This window comes from Panthera onca, chromosome C2, assembly GCF_046562875.1.
Source record: "Panthera onca isolate mPanOnc1 chromosome C2, mPanOnc1 haplotype 2, whole genome shotgun sequence".
NCBI lineage: Eukaryota > Metazoa > Chordata > Mammalia > Carnivora > Felidae > Panthera > Panthera onca.
This window is the reverse complement of record NC_138347.1, coordinates 64,858,704-64,871,420: the sequence shown is the minus strand read 5'-3', so window position 1 is coordinate 64,871,420 and position 12,717 is coordinate 64,858,704.

Genomic DNA, 12,717 nt, shown 5'->3' with positions numbered 1-12,717 from the left:
CTGCCCCTTTATAATTATGCTCCCTCCCATTCTGCGAAGGAAAGTTTCCTCCACGTAATTCCCCTTACTTTAAAATAGCAAACAAAGCTGCAGCCAGTTACACTCATGCACACACTGACACCTTCACTCAGAATCTCCATTATAATTTTTAGTGTAAAAAAAGTTTTTGCTTTCTGCAGCATTTTTTTTTCCTGTAGGAACTTAAGGAATTGTCCTAATTGCCAGGGACAAAGCATGGGCTGTGTGGTCGGAGAGACAGAGTGCAATTAATTTTGTCATTGATTTGGAGATGGTCCCTCTTCCCTGGAAAGTAAGCTCACTTATCCCTCCGTTTTGCCCTAACACACATTAAAATGAGAGCATTGAGAGGTGGGGGAGGGAAGGAGGTGACATACACGTGCATAAATACAGTCGTACCGTTTGTGTGAGGTTATCATCTGTTCGGGCTACTAGAGTGGGAGTCAGAGAAGGGAGCAGAGCTAAAACTCAAGTTGGTTGTTTTTGTTGTTTGTTAAACTGGAGGAGGAGAGGAACTGCAGGGAGGTTCTGTATTATCTTGTATTCAGTTTTAAATATTTCAATTATGCTTCTCCATTGGTATGGAAAATTGAGAGCTGGCTATAAAATGCTTGTAAAAATAACCGTACTCGAAGCAGTTTAATTACTTCAATGAAATGGAGACAAATATTTGTAAGTGAAGAGCATGTTCATAGATAATGCAAGTAGAGTACATGTATTATTCAGCAAATGACTTAATTAGTTTTTAATTAGTAGAAATTGCAATAATTTTTCAGCATATCTTTTATTGGAATGGTTTTTAATAATAAAATAGCATGTGGGTATCCTTTGTAGGAAGCCATTTACTGTAAAGCAGAATAACAGATTTGTTGTTTCAACTAGAAAAATTTCAGTTCTATTATAAGCTAATTATAGTTCAACTTGTCTTTGCGGTGTTCGATGTGGCGCTTCCTGTGTGTCATCTGCAGTGTGTGCACGTGCAAATACAAGAAGCACCTCGGAGGCAACTTAGTTTCTAGATTTTTTCGCCCTTTGGAAACCTCTAGGTTTGCATTCATCCATTCACTCAGTCTTCCATTTATCATCCACTTATCCATATATTTAATATCTATGGCATGCCAGGAATGGTACCAGGTGATGTGGTTTGAAGTGTTGGGGTTCAGAGCAGATGGCCAAGAAAGATTTCTTGAGATGTCTTTGGTGCAAAAAGGTGTTTTTATTACAGCATGGGAACAGGACCCCTGGGCAGAAAGAGCTGTCCTGGGATTGTGAGGAGCAGTTGGTTCTGTATTTTGGAGCTGGGGGAGTTAAAGACAAAAGAAGTTTCCAAAAGGATTTTCATATGTTAAAAAAGACTCACAGGATCCTGGAGACCTTGCTATTGTCAAGCCAAGGTGGTTTTTCCCTCCAGCAAAGCATTAAGACAGTTGGGAGTTACTGAAGGAGTGTCATATTCTGCCTGCCTCAAGTATTTGCCAGTGACTACAGGTTAGAAGGAAATTTAATGTTATCTACAATTTCCTTTTGCCTTTGTTGTCCACGTCACTAGGTATTAGAAATGTAAAGGTTTCTACGATATAGGGCCTTTGAAAAGTTCAAAGTCAAGGGTGTGTGTATATGGGGGAGTGGGCATAGATACATAAATGACTAGAATTAATTTAGTAAATGGCATACTACCACCAGGTTTCAAGGGGATATAAAACAAAGATGAGGGAACAGCCAGTTCTTACTGGGGTCTTCAGATAATGTCACGTTAGAAGAACTGACTTTCCAATTCTTGTAAGGACTTCCAAGCAGTAAGAACTTGAAGAAGAAAAGCAGGGAGGTGTGGACATGCCTGATATGTTTAAGGAAGCAGTCAGGGACAGAAGGGAGTAGATAGAGTGGAGACCTTCAGGCCTTGAGTACCATGCTGTGGAATGTTCTTTCAACAAATATGTTCTCTAATTGTTAAAATAATACATGCTCACTATGGAAAATTTGGTAAAAAATAAAGAAGTATTATAAAGAGCAAAATCAAAACCACTTATAATGTTACACATTGTTCATGTTTTGGTGCTTTTGTTTTTTCTCTGTGGACAAACTCACTTAAAAAAATTCAGGTGCTATATAAATAGCTTTATATCCTTTCTCCCCCCACTTTGTGCATTGTCAGTGTTTTCCCATATCATTCAAAATTCCTTGTGAATGTAATTTTTAATGGCCGTGTAACAGTCCACAATATGCTTATTTGGATGGCCTGTAATTTATTTAAGCAGTTCTCTACTGTTGGGCATTTTTATTGATTCCATTTATTACTGTAGTAAATAATGCTATTATAAACATATTTGCACATAAATTTGCCTGCATTTCTGATTATTTCCTTAGGGTAGTTATCTAGAATTGAAATTACTAGGTCAAAAGCTATAAAAACTTTAAGACTTCTGGTGCATGTTGTCTTAGTGTTTTCACAATGGAAGAGGACAGTAAGTAGGTTTTTTTCTTCTTAATTTTTTTTAACATTTATTTACTTTTGAGACAGGGGGAGGGGCAGAGAGAGAGGGAGACACAGAATCTGAAGCAGGCTCCAGGCTCCGAGCTGTCAGCACAGAGCCCAATGCAGGGCTCGAACTCACAGACCGTGAGATCATGACCTGAGCTGAAGTTGGACACTTAAGCAACTGAGCCACCCAGGCGCCCCTGGATTTATTTTATTTCTTAATATTTTTTATATTGTTTGACCTGGCATTCTCAAGGATCCTTAGGCAAACCTGTCACCACATGCCAACAGGTTTCTCAGCCTGTCCAGTGAAAATGCAGCCTTCATCTGTGGATTGTGGGGGTCTAGGTGATTCCCGTGAGATTTATCTGTATATATTTGTGTGTGTGTGTGTGTGTGTGTGTGTGTGTGTGTGTGTATGTGTAAATGATAAATATTATTTATATTATTTATATATTATTAAGTCATTTGTATTATATAACTTATATTACATTATCGTATAAATATATGTCCTATATAATAAATAGATTCGACTTAAATATATAAATATATATGAGTTATAACAATGGAAGAGAGAATGAATGCTTAAAATGTTCATTAGCTTTATATTGTACTATGTCAGTAAAATGTTGTATGTTTGCTACCTTGTAATATCTTATTAGAGAATGGGAAGCCCGCCTCTTGTGATGGAAAGTCGGTACTGTTGATAATGTTTGGATTATAATAGAGGAAGCTGTGACCACTCAAGGGAGAGATAGAGGGACCAGGTCATGTTCTGGAAACTTGACTATGGTTGCACCAAAGCTAGTGAATGTGGGGCGTGTGTGTGTGTGTGTGTGTGTGTGTGTGTGTATGTGTGTGTGTATGTGTTTCTCTAACTTAGCTCAGGCCTTGACATGGGTCAAGGAGAAGTGATATCTGATGATTTCTTAATGTTATCTTGAGTAGAAAATAAAGGGACTTTGTTGAAAAAAAATGTCTGATTGATATCTTGGCCTTTCACTCACTGCCATTAGAAAAGAATCTATTAATTAATTTGGGGCCAACCAAGGAGAAAAGAGTTCTGATCTTTGGCCAAAAATTCTCCTAAATTCTTCAGTTCTTACAATCTACATCAAATACCCTCCTCATCAAATTAAAAGGCAAACAACAAACTGGGAAAAATACTGGAAATAACTATAGAATACCCTGAAGAGAGAGTTCCTCATTCTTCTTTTAAGGTATAGTTCTCCAAGTGGAATGTAGAATAACTTTGTTAAGTTCTACACCTCTCTTGTCAAAAAATATTCAATAAGAAATAATTAGAAATGCAGACAAAGATTAATGTACACACATGTTTTGTAGTATATTAATAGATTTGATGAATTGACATTAGAGATCAATAAGATCAATGCTGAATGAACATATGACTCTAAATGTCTCATAACATCACATAAAAATAAGAAATAAAGTAAGCCCCTGCTGAGATGGGCAAATGAGCACCCCACCCCCGACACAAGTTCCACTAAAAGCATAGTCCAAAAAATTGATAAATGTAGGCCATCCCGTTATGAACAGGGCCGCAGTCCTAGTAGGAAGATTGCATACAGGACTATTCTCCGCTAAATGAAGTTCCTTGGCTCAGAAAGAAGGATGAAAATAATTTCTCTGATGTTCTATGGACAAAGAAGAACAAACAAACTTTAGACAAGTTGGGGATGGGCCTGGTTAAGGTGATGTATTTATTTCAGTTTGGCAGAAGTGTCCTTCTATGTCAGCATGTTGGCCCTGGAGGACTTCAGTGATGGACACATGGGTGTGGCATAGGGCTGCCTGGTGGCTGAGTCAGTTGTGGTTGCCTATCTGAGGCAGCATCTGTTGCTATGATTGCATTCATTTTCAGACTTGTAGAAGGTACATCTTTGCAGAGAAATCACCTCTTTAGAAGTTATTTGAGCCTGGGTGGCTCAGTTGGTTAAGTGTCCCGACTTTAGTTGAGGTCATGATCTCACAGTTTGTGAGTTTGAGCCCCACATTGAGCTCTGTGCTGACAGCTCAGAGCCTAGAATTTGCTTTGGATTGTGTCTCCCTCTCTCTCTGTCCCTCCCCACTTGTGCGCTCGCTCTCTCTCTGTCTCTCTCTCTGTCTCTCAAAAATAAATAAACATAAAAAAGAAGTTATTTGCAAGTGAATGGGACATTTACTTGACTGGCTGTTGACTCTCCTACTTTGGCCTTTTAAGCATGATCTTCTTTACAATACCCTCAGTTCCTGTGAAGACCTCACTAACTTCTTTTTTTTTTAAATTTTTTAATTTGTATTTATTTTGAGGGAGAGAGAGACAGAGTGCAAGCAGGGGAGGGGCAGAGCGAGAGGGAGACACAGAATCTGAAGCAGGCTCCAGGCTCTGAGCTGTCAGCACAGAACCTGATGTGGGGCTCTAACTCACAAACTGTGAGATCATGACCTAAGCCGAAGTCGGACACTTAACCAACTGAGCCATCCAGACCCCCCTGGTCTTACTAACTTCTTAGCTATTCTGCAAGTGTTACAAATAAGTTCATAATTAATTTCACCAGTAACAAAAATGAACCTTTTTTTTTCTGCAAGTGTTACAAATAAGTTCATAATTAATTTCACCAGTAACAAAAATGAACCATTTATTTCCTTATAAATGAACCTCAATTTCCTCATCTGTAAATGGGATAAATGTATTGTCTGCCTAACTCACAGTGTTGTTTTGATAATAAAATAAAAATTATGTGCGTGAAAGTGCTACACAAATGTGAGGAATGATCTCAACATTGTGTTTTCAGCATTCACCCATAAAGATACTTGTGATATGCACTGAAGATACCAGAACTAAACTCATTTTGTATTTTGTCCTCTCTGGATAAAACCGGATTTCCTCAAAGCAGGATATTTGGTAAAAATAGCTATCATCACTTAGTGAGTGAAGTTCTGGAGGCTTGTGGTATATATCCAAAATTGTTTTACCCCCATAGAAAAGGAATTTTTTATTAGTAGAGAGCGGATAGAAGAGAGCGGAATTTATAAATTCCTTCTCTTCACCACAAGGTGGTGCTAGTGTATCCGGTAAAACAGTTTACTCAGGGACTAAATCAAAAATCCTCTTCGTTTCAGCCTTAATTTATGATTAGGATTTACAACCCATTGCCATAACTTTACCTCTCTCAAGCCATCAATCCTCTGTTTCTCTTAAAAATTCGCTTTTTATGAAGTATACTTCTTTTCTTTTTTTTGAGGGTTGTTTGTTTTTGTGACAAATCCATGTCTACCCCTTGAATTACTGACTCTTGCTTTGCTCAGGGGCCATTGCTGGCCTTTCTCCCGTGGGATACAGGGAAGGCCCAATCTTGGGCCTCTTTGCAGAGTGTTACTGTCAGGCTCTGATTTAAAATTTTTATGATGGATGGTCAAATGGGAGGAGGGTGTGAGGTATTTTCGGTATTGCTGAGATACTGCTCTGTAGAAAGAGCTTTGGGTTGTACATTGGGAGACCTGTGTGACCCATTGGCAAGTTATCTGACCTTTCTGCGCCTCAGTTTATCATCTCTAAAATGGTAATGCAGTAACAACAATCTCTTTGGGATTGTTATGAAGACTGAAGATGGATGATAATGTAGTTTTTTCTCATCTGTGAAATGGGATGGTGGTAATAGTTACCTCTTAGACTAAGTAAATGAGAGAAAACATGTCAAAATTCCTAAGCACAGTGCTTGGGACTTAGCGCTCACTGAACCTTAGTAATTATCATCATCATCATCATCCAGGATGCCATAGTGTCTGTGCATGGGCTGGGGGGTTAGACTGGATACCCCATAGGCCCTGCTCTTAGATTCTTGACTCTTTGTGATTATACATAACTGTTTCTCTATGATTAAGCGGATCATAATTGCATTTGAAATGTTAGGAAGTTTCATCCCTTTTCTTTTCCTAATTCTTTCTGCTTTTCACTTAAAGGGAGAATAAATTATTTTCTTTTAAACTGCCCCCACCCCTCTTAGGATATGAATTTGCATTTTTGCAAAAAGACCTGAATAAGAAGACAGAAGACCTAGTTTTCTTCCTAGCAATGCTGTCAGGGGGCCCTGTGAGATTAGAGAGAGCTGGCCTGGAAGCCAGGGGACTTCTTGGAATTATAATTCCTTATAAATGTAATGACTGACATTCTCCAATTTGATGATTCCTTAAAATGGGAATGGTAATATTTTTTCTTCCCATCAGACAGGTTTGTTATGAAGGTAAAAATGAACATGTAAGATGCGAATGATAATATTGGGGTTCCAAAAGTCAGTATTAAAGATAGAAGGTTATTAGGTATCTGATGGTGCAGGAGTGTGTTGGGTGAAAGAGGTAATCGTTTTGGGATGCTGATTGGACAAAATATGATTGACCTAGAAGTTTCCAACTATAAAATTCTCTTCCTCTCCCCCCCCCACTACCTCATTCACACACATATATACACCCCAACACCCTAGTTCTAGTTTAAAATAGGACAATTATTTGTCCTAATGGAGTTGAAAATGGAACAAACAGTAAAATATGGGTCACTCCCAACTGTGTTTGGGATGTCTAGTAATTTTGCCTTTGGGAGACCATGAACATCATTTTCTAGAGCAGAGATCAGCCCCTGGCCTCTCCTTACAAAGCTTAGTGTAATAAAACCTGCCTCGATGTGAATAGGCATAGAACATAGGGAAGATCATAGAAAAGGAAGGTGGTGGAAAGAAAGAAAGAGGAGGGGGCAGACAAAAGTTAAAGAGGGGGTTGAACATTGTTGGGAGTGGAGACAGTTATCACCTATATATTCACATGTGAGGCAGAGGAAAGACTGGAAGCTTGGGAGTTAGGGAAATCAGTGCTGGAATCTCAGCTGTACTGTTGGCTGTCTCTTCTGCCCTAACTGATGAATGTAACCACTCCGATGCTCTGTTTCCTTAATTCTAAACTTGGGTTAATAATATGTCTTTGCATGATTGTGGTTAGCTTAGCAGAATACAATGTCCAGGGGCCTGGGTGGCTTAGTTGGTTAAGCATCGACTCTTGGTTTTAGCTTAGGTCATGTTCTCATGGTTTGTGGGATCAACTCCCACGGCAGGCTCTGCACTGACAGTGCGGAGCCTGCTTGGGATTCTCTCTCACTCCCTGTCTCTCTGTCTCTACCTCACTAGCGCTGTCTCTGTCTCTCTCAAAAATAAGTAAATAAACTTGAAAAAAGGAAAGGGAATAAAATGTTCAGTAATAATGTGTGCATGAGTGTGCACGCACGCGCACGCGCGTGTGTGTGTGTGTGTGTGTGTGTGTGTGTGTGTGTGTTCTTGCCCAGACTTGAAGTTACTTGCCTGCCACACCCTTCTGGAGAGTACCCCTTCAAAGCCTTCTCTGTTGAAGTCTAGGTGAATTGCTCCGTGTTGTTGTCATATGCAAAGACTCCCTTTGAGAGCGCCCATCGTTGTTAGAAATGGTGCAACAGAATGGGTCCAAGGACAATATTCTCCACATCCCTCTTTCTGAATCAACACTACCTGGGGGTGGTTTTTCAGACAGTCACAAATGTACTAAATCACATCCATTTCACCATCTTAATCACAGGGACATACTGGGGGAATATTTAAGATTTTGCTAAAGTCAAGGCATACTATGTTTGCAATATCCCTAAAGTTATTTGGCTTGGTAAACAATTCTAAGAAGAATATTTCAAAATCTTTGGTTACAAAGTATGTCCTAAATTTTCTAAGAACTGGTAAGTAATGTGTTGGTCTGCAGTTTCCTGGAACTATTCTTTTTCCTTCTTTTAAAAACTCAAGAATTATTCCATCTGCAGTCTTCTAATATATTGTCTATTCTTCAGGATTTCATCTCGCTAACATAGAGTAAGTAGCTCTGAGATACAGATGTAAATTCCCTTAGCACCTGAGATATAATTAGCCTGGGTTGTGCTACATGTTTTTTTCTTTTTTAAATAAAGTAATGATTTGTCTTAGTTTGGGCTGCTATAACAGAATACTATAGATGTAGTGGCTTAAATAACAGAAATTTATTTCTCACAGTTCTGGAGGCTGGGAAGTCCAAGATCAAGGTGCCAGTAGATTTGGTGTCTCTTCCCAACTTCATAGATGGCTGTGTTCTTGCTGTGTCCTCACATGGCAGAAGGGAGTTTCATGGTGTCTCTTTTATAAGAGCACTAATCCCATTCAGGAAGGTTTCATTCCCATGACCTAATCACCTCCCAAAGGCCTCACCTCCTAATACCATCAGATTGGAGGTTAGATTTCAATCTATGAATTTTGGTGGGACACAAAAGATTCAGTGTGTAGCACTTTATTAGAATAGGAATAACGGTAGCCAAATCTGAGTGTTGTCTTTAAAAATTTGAAAGCACTTCCACATGCATTATCTCATGATTGTAGAATCACTTGAGAAGATGGTAGGACTGATGTTATTATCTCCATTTTACGGACAAAGAAACTGAGGCTCAAGTTAAATGAATTATTTGAGATCTCACTGCCACCTGTTGACAGAGCTTCGTTCTACAAAGCATGGAGCTTCTGACTAGATTTTTGAATTTCTTGCTATATATGTATGTTACTGTATGTGTATTTTGTTTTTGAAGAAAGTAAACTATAGAGAGAACACACATACGTCTGTGTGTTGTTTATATATATAAACATATATGTAAACATATGTATATATATACACATACATATGTATATACACATACATATATATATATAGTGCTATACACACACACACACACACACATATATATATATATATATATATATATATATATATATATATATAGTGCTGTCCAATAAACTGTTCTGTGGTGGAAATGATCTATGTCTGTACCATCTAGTTACAGTAGACATTAGCCGCATGTGGCTGTGGAGCACTTGAAATGTGGCTAGTGTGACTGAGGAACCGAATATTTAATTTTATTCTGTTTAATGGAAATAGCCACATGCCAAAGAGGCCCATCCCAGGAGTAAGTGGGACAGAACTCCTCAGCCAGAGTCCCTTTTTCAGAGCTAGGGGAGTTGGTAAGCCCACCCTGAGGGTAGACTTTAAAGGGGCATATCTTGAATACACTGAATATTCACCCCAAAGAGACTGTGTTAAGCCACAGGTGATTGCTTGGAAGCCTTGCAGGGGCAGGCAGATGGAAATGGGGGCTCAAGAGCATGTGGAATTAAACTCCATTTCTGCACATCTGAGTCATAGTGTGTAAATTTTAATTCACTGCGTGAGTAAGCCTCAGGCCCTTTGGGGCTTTTGCCTTGCTGAATTATTCTTACAGGGTCTTGCCATCCTGTGTATGAGTCTTTGGTTATGTGCTCTGCTTTCTAATTCTGCACATTTCGAAGTGCGGATCTCCACATGGGTAATTGGTTTTGTTGTTCCTGCTCAGAAAGAACGTTGAGCTCACTGACCACCTCCCTCGGATTCTCACAGCCAGGGGCCATACTAAGCAGCAGATACAGTGTTAAGAGCATGGATTTTGGTGCCTGGCTGCCCAGGTTCAGATCTCTGCTGTGCCACTTACAAGCTGCCTGACCTGGGACAAGCATTGAAGTGCTCTGTGCCTCAATTCCCTTATCCGTAAAGTGGAGAGGATAACAGTAGTGCCTTCTTCATAAGGTTGGTGAGAGTATTAAATGAGGGACTATACTCACAGTGTCCAGCATGGTGAGCACCACATTGGAGTTTGTCGTTGGTATTGTTGTGGGCTCAGCTTCCCTTCTCATTTTAAGCACCACTGAGACTGGGGAGATTCTAGGCAAGGGAGATTTAAAGGACACCAGGCTTTCTTGCGGCAGCTGTATGATAAGAGCTGCTGCTCCTGCCTGAATAGTGGGGCACTTAGTTCCGGAGTTGTGTCTGTGAACCTAGACCCCACGCACGGGGCAGACTCCAGCCACGGTTGGACTTTCTCAGGGCTGACCCTTATCGGCCTGCTGGTAGCCTGTGCCCAGTTTTTACTTGTGACGCTCACACCACCTGCCTATACTTCTGTGGTCAAATTCTGGAAGCTTGAGGGAGCACCTACCTCACTCTGGGGGGTTGGTTGGGGGCATTTCCCAGGTTCCCTTCAGTTGTCTGGCCCTTCCTGCCTCTCTCATCATGTCTCCTTTTTATTCCCCATCAGGCATTGTTTTGCATATCATGTTAGACTTATTTATTTATTTATTGATTGATTGATTTTGGTAATTTTTACATCTCTCATGAGCTGTATTTCTTTTGGCGATAGGATCAAAACCTATCTTTTTTTCCTAACTTTTGAAATTGTATTGAAAATTCTGGCATTAACTTCTGTTTTATAATCTAGGTATAGTATTCATTCATTCAACAAACTTTATCTACATAGTGTCTGCTATGTAGGAGGCATGTGGTAGATGCTGGAGATGAGGGTTTTGCATGTTCTAGGCCTATAGGAGGGTCTCCAAAAAGTGTTCTTAGTTGTATTGTGTAGAATTAAATACAACAGTCACACTCTCCTGGATGGCTACTGTACCTTTAGAGAGACAGACCTCAAGGCCCCTAGGTGGGAAGGAAGAGGGAAGTCAAAACTCAAATTGCTGAAGAAAGCAGTGAAATCATCACCTTCTCTGTCAGTTCATGGTCGTCCTGCTCCATGGCTCCATCCACCTGCCCATTGCAAAGGATGGCATAGGGTCAGGAGAAAACTAATCCCTAATTTTGTCTGTGGAACTCCCAATGTTCTGCAAAAGGGAGATAGCAAGATATATCAGAACTCCCAATTTTGAAGATGCATTGGGAACTGTGAGTTTGAATTCACACATCTCCTCTTGTTTCAGATCTAAGACTCTGCTTGTCCCTGGTCTAATCAGTTATTCAGGAGGCATTTACAGAGCAAAGCACTGGGACACACACCCACAAACATGCCTTTTTGGTTTATTTGCTTTTTCAAATACAAGTAGTTTAACCTGGGCACTATTTACTAGGTATTGTCTTAGAGGAAAGAGATGTAAGTACTTACATCAAATTTGTTGGCTTAGGAATTTCAGTCCCTGCTGGAGGAACCCAGGAGGGCTTCTCGGGCCGTGGCTGAGGCCTCAAGGTTGGGGGGCGATGGTGGGTACATGCAAATGTGAACCCTAGTTGATATCATGGCCAATGCTTGGAACAGAGCCGAGAAACAGAGAAGGAATAAAAATAAGAAAACCCCTGCTTGTTAATATGTATATTTTACATGGCATCTTTGAAGATGAAGCTGCTGCTTACACTACTTTACTCCAATTCAGTGAGTTTTACAAGACCACAGGGGGACGTGTTCCAGTTTGAGCAAGCTGAAAATGTCTTAAAGCTGACAGAATAATGAGTATTTTTTCTTTGTTTAATATTTTTGATCCAGATAGGGTAACTGTGGTTTCTGTCATTTCTACCCACTGTACCTTTTGCTGTTTTCCAGATATGTAAGCTTCCTGCACTTCCTGAAGGATTTAATGTCTTGTATATATAAAAAAGAAGCCAACTAAAGGCAGTCATTTCCAGTTATTATTAAGAACTTTCCAAAATTATGTAGAATATTTGATTCTCTGGTTAGCTAGTTGATTTCAAAACTGATGGTTTTGACAAGATATTCTTTCTCTCTCTTCTTCATTTTGTTCTAATTATTTTATTTTTCTTCTTGATTTGAACATTAAACTGTGACTGAAGTTTGGTGTTCTGCTCCTGGACGATCAAGGGCAGAGGGAGAATTTTTCAGGACAAAGGGATATCCAACTGGAATTAGATTTACACTAGGTGAGTGAGTGAACATTTAGAAAGATTTTGTGTTGGCCTTGAAATTGACTTCTTTTCAGGGAGAGCTTTATTAACATGTTTGCTTATTATTATTATTATCATTCAGTACTACAGTTTGCTAATTTGCTAATACATGTTAGGAAACAGGTTTGGACAAATGAAGGAATTTGCCTAAGGTCGCTCACCTGCTGTGGAAACTGAGCTCTGTTTCCAAAGCTTGTTCTCATTTCACAACATGGTTTCTCCATCTTCATATTTCAGGACTGTATGTCAGAAATTCCCGAAAAGCCTAGGAGCTTTTGCCTCTGGGACGGTAGAGATTGTGACGATAGAAGTAATAGTGCCTCTCACCTTCCCTTATGATTTACATAGAAGGTCACATGTCTCACTTTTTTCAGGGCAGGTGTAATGAACCTATTTTATAGACAAGAACCCAACAGTTAGAATCT